This window comes from Camellia sinensis, chromosome 3, assembly GCF_055761805.1.
Source record: "Camellia sinensis isolate YWXY chromosome 3, ASM5576180v1, whole genome shotgun sequence".
Classification (NCBI taxonomy): domain Eukaryota; kingdom Viridiplantae; phylum Streptophyta; class Magnoliopsida; order Ericales; family Theaceae; genus Camellia; species Camellia sinensis.
The window spans coordinates 64,682,525-64,696,296 of NC_138963.1; positions in this window are offsets into that span (position 1 = coordinate 64,682,525).

The following is a 13,772-nucleotide window of genomic DNA, read 5'->3' on the forward strand; positions in this document are numbered from 1 at the left end:
ATGCAGAAAATCACTTAAAAAGTTTGATAAAAGAGTTGTTTTCTGGCTTTTTCCAGAATTAGATTTTTCCCATAGTCTTAGCCATTGCAAACAATTTCCTTGTAAAGTTGTTGCAATATAATCTACGAATCTTTCTTTTGTCCATGTTGACTTATAATTTGTTATTAAAATAGACATAGATTGTGCCCAATCATCAATTTTTAATTGATCTTTAAAAACAACACGTGTTAAATCTAAATAAGTACCGTGTTGGGTCACTGGATTTTTGTTTAAATCATCTTTTCTTTGGTAAGATGGTTTAGGATCACTAGGTTTAATTTCGCTAGTGGATATGTCTGGTACCATTTGTTCGGTAGTTTTTATGAACTCATGAAATTCTTGTTTTGCTTCAAATTCTTCTGGATCTAATGGTTCATTTATTTTTCTTTTGCCTTTACCTGTAGTTGCAGGTTTGGTTTCTTCATCAGAAATTTCAAAGTCTGAAGTTTCAGATTCTGAAGTCTATTCTTCTTTAATCATCATGCTAGTTGCGTTGATGAAATGAGAAGAGGAGTCATCATCAAATTCATCATCTATAAAAACTTGATATCCAAAATGATTAAACAAATTTTCATTTTCTAAATATAAGTTATGAATTTGAGTAATCAACCTTTTGCGTTCTTCAACAGTTGATGTTGGATCTGCGTAAAACTTTTTCCTATACTCGATGACTTCAACAAGATTTTCGTATTCATCTTTTTTATGAGAAGAAACTGAATTTTGAATGATGTTTATTTCATCATTTCCATAAAACAGACGAGATATTGAGGTATCCTCAGGAGGATCCCAACCTTCGTTACATTCGCTTAGAAAATGTATTTTTGTTATTAGATTTTCCATTTGTTTTTTTGTTTTTTCATTTAAATCTATATTAATTATATTGCCTAGATTTCTAACATTTTGTTCCACATTTACTAAAGTCTGATGCAAAACATCTAATTTCTTGTCTATATACATATGATTATGTTTTTATATTTTTTTTGTATTTTCAAACCAAGAAAAAAATAAATCACACATATCATTAATAATAGAGGTTACAGCAAGTAAATTATTACTATTTTGGTTATCTATATTCATAATATGATCAAATTCATATTCTAACCTTCCTATTTGCGTAGCCATACATCGAATATTTTCTTGAGTATTTTTTGCCATATTAGACTATCAATGGTATTTAAAACCTTCTTGTTTTTTCCTTAAGTGCCTAAAACCGTGTCCCTAAATGACTAACACTCTAAGAGCCTTCAACTGGCGATTTTGTGTTAACAGTCTGTGGGTATATGAGCTTTGAAGATTAACAAGATCATGAGTTTTTTGATAGTTAATAGTGAAACAAAAAATACCACAATAACTTATTAGTTATAGAACTATCAAAAATAAATAAAATTTGAAAGAGTATACCTACATAGAACTTGATATTGCTATGAAGTTTTTAACCAAATTCGTTACTGGGGCTCTGATACCAAAATACTTAGTAAATATATTTTCTAACTAATTAATTGAGGAAGTAATATGAGACGTAATAAACGATGAGAGAGTTTTGTGAGAATTTACAATGCTTCATTTCATCAAAAGTCTAAAAGCCTAGTTGTAAGCTTACACCAATTTCCTAAACCAAGTCTTTTTACAAACAAAAAAAAGTCTTCAATATAATAAATACAAAGACTAAGTAAACGATGAGGGAGTTTAGATACAATGACAGCAGAACAGAGACTTGAGAGAGAGAGAGAGAGAGAGAGAGAGAGATAAGGGGCTAATTTGTTAGACCATCTCCAACGCTGAACCAAACCCAGCATCAGATTTAAATTTTGATGAAAAACCCACTTTTTCACGCTCCAACGGTTGCACCAAAGTCATACCAAAATGAGAATTTAGTAAACAAGACATCAAACTGAGATCAAGACACAGATTTTACCAAATCACTGTTACTGACCGTTGAAAATGCTACACCGGTCGACCAACCGGTTGCCCGGCCGGTTGACCAACCGGTCAACCAGTAAAAGATTCAAACAGTTCAGAAAAAATAGTTCAAACCGTTAAAAAAAAAAAAAAAAAAAAAATTTTGCCTAACCGGTCAACCGGCCGGTTGACCGGCCGGTCGACCACCCCGGTTGTCCCGAAAAAAGTTCAGAAAGTTCAAAAAAAGTTCAGACAATTCGCAAAAAAAAAAAAAAAAAAAAATTTTTTGGCCTAACCGGTCAACCGGCCGGTCGACCACCCGGTTGTCCCGGGATAGATTTGGTGAAGGTGAACCGTTGGAGCCTGAAGTATCAAATTCAGGAAATGGCCATTTTTGAACTCAGAATTGGTGAAATTTTTGATTCACGGTTGGAGATGCTCTTATACAACATATAGAATATATATAGGTCTTTTGGTTATTTTACTTACACATGTGTTTATAGGCGAAGTATTTTAGAGTATTGACTTTGACCCAGCAAAATTTACTTTAGATTAATGGATTGCCTGCCTTTTTTTTTATACGAGCATTGGGCGTTTGGAAATGCTAAAAAGTTAACTTTTGTTTAAAAAAATTAAAAAATTACTAATTATTTGTTATCAACTAAAAAAATCAATTATCCAATCAATTTTTTTTAACCCAAAAGATAATTTTTAACAACTTTTCAAACACACTAACTATTTCAATTTTTTAACAAAATCAAAAAAAAAAAAAAGTTAAGAACCAATCCAAACCCACCTATGGTTAAGAATGATTTTTTAATATAATATTTAAACATCCACTTTTTTGAATTGAAGAAAAATTTCTCACAAGTTGTTAGCATTTTGTTTTACTTGAATTAATGCTCCTTTCGTTTGGAAGGAAAATATTTTTTAAAAAGTACTGTTTATATTTTTTGTCCTTATAAAACAAAAGTCAACCAAATATATTTTCTATAATCAATCAAAACAAACTTATTTAGGTAGAAAACGTTTTTCGAATTAAAATTTTATCAGTGCTATCATATTGTCACTATTACCATCACCTCCATCACTACTATAACCACAACCACCATCACCATCACCTCCACCACCACCATCATCACAATCACCATTATCACCATTGCTGTCACCACCTCCACTGCCCCATAGCCACCACCCTCTACTATCTCTACCTCATTACTATCACCACCACTACCACATCATTATCACCGCCGCAGCCACAATCACCTCCGCACCACTACGGCGGCCACCACCCTCAACACCTCCACTTTCACCTCTAACTTATCACTATCACTGTTGTAACTATTAGTACATTAATTTTAAAAATAAAATCAAACATGTGAAAAATATTTTCCCAAAGACGAACCAGAATGAAGAAAATAACAGGAGAGATACAAAATCAAAGCATTCAATACAAATTAAAAGCTATCACATCATTGATTTAATGCACCGAAAGCAATGCATTCAAACATTTAGCAAATTTCAAAAGTCAATAAATAATTATGTTAAGGTACATAGTTAATATATAATAAATATTATTGTTTGATGGGTCTATTAACAAAATTTTTAAAGTAATAAAGTATGTTTAAAATAAGTCAACAATATTACAAATAACAAAAATAACTTAACTTGACTTTTTATTTAATGTAATTAAAAAAAATCTATATTTGATAAAAAAAAATTACACATCAAACCTGATTTTTCATTTATCCTTGAAAGAGTTATATATATTTAAATTTGATTACCAATTATGTTTACTTATTTTTCATATCAAAATTAAATTTTATTTGAAATATTTATTTTTTAATTCTTTGTTTGAAAAAAAAAATAACTATTGAGTGTTTGGAGGTCAAATAAATAAAAAATTCATAAAGTAAAAAAAATAAAAATTCAAGGATTAGCTCATATTTTCAATCAAAAGAATTAATTTTCTTTACAAAAGGTTAAGGTTAAAACAGTCATTAAAAAGTAAATTATAAATATTTATGATTACTTTAAAATTGTAAGAATAAATAATGAATGGTTGGTTTTTTCAATAAATCTAACTCCATTTATTATGAATTTTTTCAATACAGCATCTGGATTTATTATATCTTAACTAGTGTCACTGGAGCACTTATTAGCAGGATCTATGATTATTTTACCGTAAGTTTAATTTTCGATTTTATGTTTAATTTATTATTTATTAGAAGTACGGTAAAATTAAAAATAGATCTTTTCAGTACAATTTATTGTAAGTAGAAATTAAAAGTATTCATCCCTTTGTTTTTAGATAATTAACTTATTTAAATTATTTATGAGGATTTATTAGAAAATTATTTTCAAGTACTTGTATCTCAATTAGTCCATAACATATTTTTATATTTCAATATATCCTATTATTTGAATATTTTATTCACTAAATTCTAATTATCATATTTAAGATATTCTATGGACAATTTTATTCTTACAAATATTTTTTGAACGCTTAGCAATTTGGTGATGTGAACATTCAAATTTTACAGTGTGAATGTTCATATCACGAAACATTCACACTGTCAATGTGAATATTATTATTATGGGTATTTTGATAACTATGTCAACTATAAGACTTATTGGAACATACGAAAATAATTTGAATTAAGAGAAACATAAGTAGGTGAAACTGTAAGTATATGATATACCGATGGGGGACTTACATGTAGATTCTAATAGGTGATTTATCATCCAATAGGTCATATAATAATTAATGGAGTTTTTCATCAAACACTATAAAAAAAAAAAAGTCACTAATTATTAATTTTTAATAACAATTTAAAAATTTTGTCACAAAAAAAGTCACTAATTATAAGTTTTAGTAACAGTTTAAAAAAAATCATCACAAAAAAAAAATCACTAATTTTCAACTTTCAGTTACAGTTTGAAAAATTCATCACAGAAAAACATTACTTATTGTAAGTTTTAGCGACAATTTATAAAAATCGTGACAAAAAAAGTCACTAATTGTCAATTTTTAGCGACATGCAAAAAATCTTCACAAAAAATTATTTTTAACAACAATTGTATTAACACTTATTTTCAATAGAACTTGATGAGAATTGAATCCAATTATTAGATCCTATTAGTAGTTTACCCTATACCTATACTAATCTAACACATACTCCCAAATTAAATTATAAGCAGCTTGTTTAATCTGTACCAAATACCCCCAATATGAAACAGACATCCTTAAAAAAGGGTATATCAAATACAAGTTATAATATTTTGTGATGTTAATATTACTTTGTATCATAACCAAAAGAATCATAATGAATCATAATCAAACACCAGCATAACTAAATATCTAGAATAATTATAATAAGTTATAACTAAATCATAACCAAACCGTAATTAATCATAACAAAATACCACAAAAGTGATAATTGAGACATATGATACACTTTTTTTGTGAGGGTGTATAATGAAATTTTTGAAAAGGACTAGGACCTGATCTAAATTAAAAGATATTTTATGAGTTTATCATGGATTCCATTTCGATGATTCAAATTGTTTATTTTATTGAGCCTTTTATATATATTATTTATATAAAAAATTAAATTAATTTAATAACTATAACATATTAAATTTATTACATTAATCCCAAAAACAATAATAATAATAGAATCATCTATTGAGCTGAAGAGCCGGTTCCTTCCCAAAAATATATTGCAAATTGAATATCCTCATCCCTAGCTGGCGATGCTTGCATGGACTGTTTCGGGCAAGTAATTAATAACAGGTCACTGAGGTTGGACCGCTTAGTCTATTCTATAGACTCACTTTTGGGATATATTTCGATAATTCGAATCGTTCATATTTTCAGATCCGTCAAGTATATTATCCTTATAAAAAATTAAGTCGATCGGATAACGGCAATTATATGTTCGAATCAGTTTTATATGAATCATTTATTTTTTCACTGTACAAAACTAATTCGAACATGTATTTACCATTACCCGATTGACTTGATTTTTTTACAAGGATAATATACTCGACGAACTTTAAAATGTCAACGGTTTAAATTATCGAAGCGGGATTTAAAAATAAGCTCATAGAACAGACTAGACAGTCCAATCTTAATCTCCAACTAGAGACAAGCAGGACCATTAATAACTGTACAATTAAACTAATGTTTTTAATATGTTTCACTTAATGTTTTTTAATGTTGGTGTCTTCCTTAAACACAACACCAGATAAGGTCAATGATTGAACACACTCTGAACATCGTGTTCACTTACATAGTAAAAAAAACAGTTAGATCTAGTTGTGTATTTAACTATCCAATTTAATAACTATTTTCATGTTGAAATTGTTTGTTTAATATCTGTAATAAAGTCTAACTTTATGAAATTTAAGTTACACGTAATATTGAGATTGAAATATATTTAAGAAAACAATAAAACATAGACAGTTAGAATTTCCTGTTAATATAGTACACATTTTTTAAATTCTTTTTAGAATTTCACATTTAACATAAGTTTTATTTGGTAAATCTTGAAAAGATAATTTTTTTTAAATCAGATAAATAAAATTTAAATTATTATATATTATAGTTTTTTATTAAAAAAACATAAAATAACAAAACGGCAAAACTCATACTGATTGAGATAGAGGTGATTCGCCTTAAAATGTTACAGTATCTCATTTAAATGTGATGATTTCAAAATGGGAGGCTTTTCTCTAGTCCATTTTGTGAACTCAAAGTGTTGTTAGGCCTTGTGGACTCATCATGGGCTTTATTTTGATAGTCTAAATCGTTCATTTTGTTTGAATATGCATATAGATAATTTATGGAGAAAAAAAAAGATTGATATGATAATAATAATTATATTTTGATGATATTTGTCTATGAAAAATAGACGATAAATATTATTTTACAAATAAACTAATTATTTTTTTACAAACAAATATAATAAAATCATACTATGATGATTGTATCAATCTAAATTTTTTTTATTTTTATGAATGTCTACATGCATAGTCTAACAAAATGAACAATACAATCGGAATTTATTCAATGTTTTATTTATTTATCTACATATTGTAATTCACATGTTATTGTTTGAAATTTAGGAAAAATTATAAATCAGTTGGGCAATAGTAAAATAATCTTACTTTTATGGTGCATGAGATGCAAGTCTTTTGTGTGCACCTACACAATTCTCATATATAGTGCATTTATTTTGAGCCTATTCCAATAACATGCTATTTTTTTTAAGGTTCTATTTGAAATATGAATTTAAAAGAAAAAAAAATGAAGACAATGTGAATAAAAATGTTAATTTATTTATTTAACAGTTTCTAATGCTTTACCAAAAAGAAAAGTGGTACAAGATGCTTGGTTTTGGATGATCTTTGTTTTTTACATTTTTCTTTTTCCTTCCTTTGGAGAATTAAAGTAAAACCTTTTGGATAAAAAGTTCCCACAGGGTCACATCCCCCAAAAGAAGAGTGATTATTTGGTTGCAATTTATAAACCAAATTGTTTAGATGATTTAACATATTTATGATTTTATTTTTATTTTTATAATAATTAAATAAGTCATGTTATTAGTTTTTTGACAAGTTCTTTTGGCTAAAAAAATAATTTTTTGACTTATCTTAAAAAATAAGTTATTTTTTAGAGTTGGAATCCTTCAAGCCTTGTTTGATTTGTCTTTTGAGAAAAAAATTTAAAATTCTGTTTGGTAAAAAAAATTTAAAAAAAAAATCAAAATCACTTATCACTCTACTACACATTAATCAATTAATTTTTTTTCTCTCTTGTCTCATTCTCTCACATCCCACACATCAATTAAATACTTTTTCTCTCACATCCATATATTCAACTACAAAAAAAATTAAATCATCACAAACTCCAAAATACCGAAATCATCTTAAAAATATACAATCAAATAAATTTTTAAATTTTGTAAACTCATTTCAAAAAAGTATTTTTTAAAATTATTTTATAAATACAAACTAAACATCGCCTAAATTTTCTATCAAAATAGCTACAAGTAATAAATTTGTTATATGATAATTGAATGTTAGACATTCAAATGTTTGACTGTGACATAACTTTTTATTAAAATAATATTTTTATGTGTAAAATATTAAATTAAAACATTGACCTTGGACGACAATTGCTTTCCTCGTCCTTGGCCATTAAAATAAGAAATTAAAACAGTGTTAGACAACACAAAAGACAACCTTAAACCAAACATATAACCAGCTCATCATCTAAAATGTTTGGTAACTTTATAAAAATTATTTATATATATATTTATTTTAATAATTTGTATCAGAGTATTTTCTATTGTTTTTTATTTATAATTTACAAAATAAAAAAATAATTTAAATTAATTAAAAAAATATTTATTGAGATGTTAATAGAGAAGTATTTTTAATCCAGGTAAATTGCACTGACATGCTTTGGATTTCTTTGAAATCGCACTGTCATCCTTTTATTTTTTAAAATGGTACTGACTTTCCTGTCGGATAATATTGTTAATGAAAATAATAAAATTACTAAAATATCCTTATTTGTTAAAATAAAAATTTATCTATTTTCTATTCTTTCTTTTTTTTTCTTTTTTTTCTTTTTTTATTTCTCTTCATTCTTTTTTCTTCTTTCATGTCTCATTCTTTTCTACAGAAAAACCTAAGCCACCATCTCCAACCTCTCTATTTTCTCTTCCTCTTCCGCTTTTCTCTTCTACCTATTATCTAATATATCTCTTCTCATCCATCTAAAAGCATTATCAACTAATCTAAAAATACTATCGGTATCAACTGCTCTCTTCACGTCAAACCATACCAACTTCACTCTATAGTCCCTCATCCTTCCCAACATCACATCTACCACCCTCAAGTATCATTTTCTCATTTTTCTCTTTTTCTAATGCTGCATTTGGTTGGAAGATTTAAGAATAGATTTGGAAAGGAAAATGAAAAAAAGAAGTGAAATATGAATTAAATATACCTACATTTTACTTAGTCTCACATACTTCCAAATCTCCTAATCAAATACAGCATAAATAAGGCTTAATTTATAGGATTTAACACAAATTGGTAATGGATTGTGATCTTGTGTAACAGATGTGTTTTGGGTAGTGATGCAAGCAACAAGGCAATGGTATTCTATATTCTCTTGGTTGGGTCTTTGTTAATTGAAGGTACATAGTGGACATGAGATGAGTTTGGTTGTTGGGTGGTTGTAAAAATAGTTGAGATTTGAGTAGTGGTGCACAAAAGTGTAGAGGTGATTAGTCAAAAGTGAGGTTGCGGTAGAAGGATGAGTTAGAGTAATGGTAAAGGTGGGTAGTAATTGTTTTTGACCAATGGCATGAGGTGTTACTGATTGGTTTAGGTTCAACGGTGTAAGTATTGTGGGGTTATGAAAAAAGAAGGAGAATAAAGACGTTGTTTAGGGTTTACTGCTAGTGTTTTTAGAGAAACTTAGTGGTAAGGTTTAAATAAAAAAGATAAAATTAGTCAAAGTACAATTGTTATTTATGAATTTTTTTGGTTAACATAAACAAAATTTTGTTAAGTCAATAAACGATTGATTGACAAAGAGATTTGTTTGTTATAATAATTATTTAAAGTAAGAAAAATTAGTGATATTTCATATTATAAAGAGAATGATAGTGAAGATAGTGAGTTATATTTTAGTGCAATTTCAAAGAAATTTGAGGGCTGTGAATGTAATTAGCTTTAAATTTTTATTAGATCATCAAACACAATAAAAAATTTCATAGGTCCAAAGCCCATCATCATATAGTCCAAGGATATACTACCTCAAAAAAAGTGGACCCACGTCACTATCTTTGGTTAGGCCCACCACTAGGAATAGATCAATATGCAAAATAATTTCCCAATAAAAGCGAGTGATATTTGATGGCCTTGTAAATATTGGAATTAGGGGTGGGCAACGGTTTATCCGAACCGCTCAAATCGCCCAATCCGCCCAATCCGCATATAAAAGGGCGGTTTCGCAAATATAATGCGGGCGGATGCGGTTTGAAATATGACAAATTTGCGGGTTGCGGGCGGGTCGCAGTTTAAACCCGCAACCGGCAAAAACCGCCCGCACTTTAATTATTATTATTATTATTTTTTTTTATATACCAACTTTGTAACTTTTACAGGAGTACCATTATATTCTCTATGACACTAGGATCCTTATTTTTAAGTATTTCTCAACTTTCTTAATGCCGTAGAATTATCTAGTCCTAAACTTGGTTTCTTATATGATTTTCATTGGTGATTCATCCACTTTTTCCTAATAAAATTTTCCTTCTAATGGTCGATAGAACTTATAGTTTGATTATCAATTATTGAACTGACAATTCTAATTGAGTACAACCTTTAATGCATTGATATATATTTTTTTCATAGCAAAAATGTTAGTGTAGGGTCTCTTTGTTTTAGGTACTTTCATTTAATGCATTGATATTCAATTTTTATTTGTAAACTCATTAAAAATTGTTATCGCAAATATATAAAATGAATTTGATGTCTAAATTCGCTGGGAAAAAAAAATTCGAAAATTAATTTTTAAAGAAAAAAGTGTAAACCGCAAACCGCCCGCAACTGCTCGCAAATTTGCAAACCCTATCTGCACAAACCGCAAACCGCACTACGGGCGGTTGCGGGTTGACTTTTTCCCAAACCGCATAGATGCGGGCGGGTCAAAACCGAACCGCAAACCACACAAAATCGATCCGCGAACACCCCTAATTGGAATGAAAATGTTTACGACCTTTACAAAGGAACACCTTTACAGTATTCATTGATGTTTTGATTATTGATATATTTTTAAAAAAAAATACTTCTAACAGTGACATGAATAATTTAAATTATTTTAAAAATTATATAAATTATGTTTTGTGAGATCTCTATTATTACTACACATTATAATATTCCTCATGCCATTTATCTTCTCGTGTTAAGTTATTTCTTAAAATGCCAGTAAGAGGTATTTTTAAAAAAATAAATCCGTTTTTTAAAAAACTAAGTATTTTATTTTTTGTATTTTTTATTTATAGTTAAAATTTTTAATATTTAATATTTTTTAAATATAACTAATTTAGATAAGTTTAAAAAATATAATATTTATAGAAAAAATCTTTAAAAATTATCAAATATAAAAATTTAATATATTTTCGTATTATTTTTATTTATTTTATTTTTTAAATATTTTTCACAAATACTTTAGTATTTAGGTGTCACGACCCAAACCCGGCCCTATGGGTTTAGCACCGTAACCGGCCAGTAATCCGAGATTACCGAAGGCCTGCTGAACAGTAATACAGTAAAACAGAGTACAGGGGCTGGCGGAAGCCAATACAGTAAGTAAATAGTGTCCAGTGAGCTGTGACAGTCTGTATGCCAAAAGATTTTTCATGCATTCACATACAACAGTACAGTCTATAGAAAATTTACAGTCACACAGTACGGGGACCTAATCCCCTGATAACAGTACGGTAAGCAGTCAGTCTATACAATCCATTCAGTTATTACAGAACAGTAAGACAGTGCAGAAGGGGGAATTGTAAAACACCCCTAAGCCTTAACAGATAGGCTCGGAACCTCGCAGTGAGGCACAAAGGCTGGCTTGACAAAACTGGAGTAACCCTGACGCTCCTAGCCGCGGTCTGGTGCCTGTACACCTACATATATATATATATGAGCAGTGAGCTAAAGCCCAGTGAATAACATAAAGCGTAAAGAGGTTAAGGATGAATGTCCTTACAGTATGAAAACAGTTCATTTCAATCAGTCATTCAGTTGTTCAGTACAGTAAACAGTCATATGTGGTACATCCGTTAGCATAGCAGTAAACAGTAGGTCTAGAAGACCGAACAGTAATGATGGCCATCAGTCAGTAAACAGTAGTGGTTCCACGAGGGAACCGACAGAGATCTCTGTAACAGTAACAGTAAACAGTAGGTGCTAAGGATGCCACAGTACAGTTCAGAAATAAAGGACATACATTCATTCAGTAAATATTACCAGTTCAGTAAACAGTTCAGTTCAGTATTCAAAGATAATCAATTGAACATATCTTTACACAATTGTTACTCACAGAGTTTGGGCTACGGTATGCTAGAGCGTGTCTCCCCAGTCGCCAACCCTACACAGTTCACAGGTCGAACACACTAAGCTACACAGTTGGGAAATATCATAACTTAATCCCTAACTTGCCTTGGTGTGTTCTACAACGATATCCTCACCAAGATGTCTTAAACTAGGCCTAAGAATGCCTAGGATGGGATGAGGATGCAAAAATACACTTAGAAAACATTTTGCAAACTTTGCTGAAAATAGGCGCCTCGCTCGAGCGAGACTTTCTTCGCTCGAGCGGAAGTCCAAAATCAAAGTCTTCGCTCGAGCGAGTAATACTTCGCTCGAGCGGTCTGTCGAAACAGTAAAATTACTGGATGCTGTGATTTTGCGCGCGATGGTCGCTCGATGGTCGCTCGAGCGGATCCCTGGACAAAGGTGCTCGCTCGAGCGGGGAATCCTTCGCTCGAGCGAGGAAGCCAAATCTGGAATTTCCAGATTTGCCTCCCAAGCTCAAACCAAGCATTCTACCACTCCAAACTCGACCTCTTGGGCCCAAATTCTGGAAAACATAGCTAAATTCAATGTATAACAAGTTTCAAAGCTCAATTTGTGAATTCAAGCCCCAAAAGTGAGTCAATTAAAACCATATTCAAACCCATTTTCAAACCATTTTCCAAGAACAATCCTCAAACATGACATGCATGATCTTAAATCATTTTCAAAGCTTTAATGCTGTTTCAAAAGAGCTTAAACCTTCAAAAACAAGATGAACTCATGGGGTACCACAAAATTATGAACATGCATGCACCATTATACCATGAATTCAACTCAAAACTCATTAATTCAAACATGCATGCATGAAATGAGCTTCAATTCACCATTAATGACCCAAATCATGACTTAGCTCTACAATCTAACATGGACCATGCAACAATCAACTCAAAACATGAACAAGAAGACAATGGAATTACCTTTAGTCTTGTAGTTCAAGAAGGGAGCTACAATTTCTTCAATTTCCAAACAATTCTACAAGTGAACTCAAGGCTCTCACTTCCTCTCTCTCTAAATTCGGCTAGAACAAGAAGAAATGGCTGATGAAATGTTTTGAGAAAGCATACACAAGGCTCCAAATATGAGTAAACAAAGGCCCCACTAGATGGCAAAAGTGTAATTACGTCAAACTCTTTAATTAGCTTATTTTAATCTAATTTAATCATACCTAATCAGTTTTCAGGTAAATACACCATAAAATCACATTAATTACGAGGGTCATAAAACACTGACCAATTCCGGATTCGGCCGCCGATAAGGCCTTCAATTAGCAGTCTAAACATATAAGCATGAACAGATAATCATACAGTCAAACAGATAGAATGCAATTCAAACAGATGTATTCATTTAATTCAGTTTAAATTTCGGTCAGTCAGTTCAGTACTTTAATCAGTTCAATTATCAGTCAGTTATCAGTCATTATCAGTTCCGTTTAGCAGTAATCGGTGATTATCGGTAATCAATCAGTCATTAATCAGTAAACAGCATGAGGGTTGTTACATTAGGTGCATTTAAGTTATGTGCATATAAAAAGTAAAAATATTAATTAAAATGCTAAAAAAATTTACCAAAAATAAAATAATACGAAAATAAAAAAATATAATTTTTAAAAAATCAATCAAAACCAAAGAAAGTGATTAGGTTTCATAATTCTAATTTATAAATATTAAATT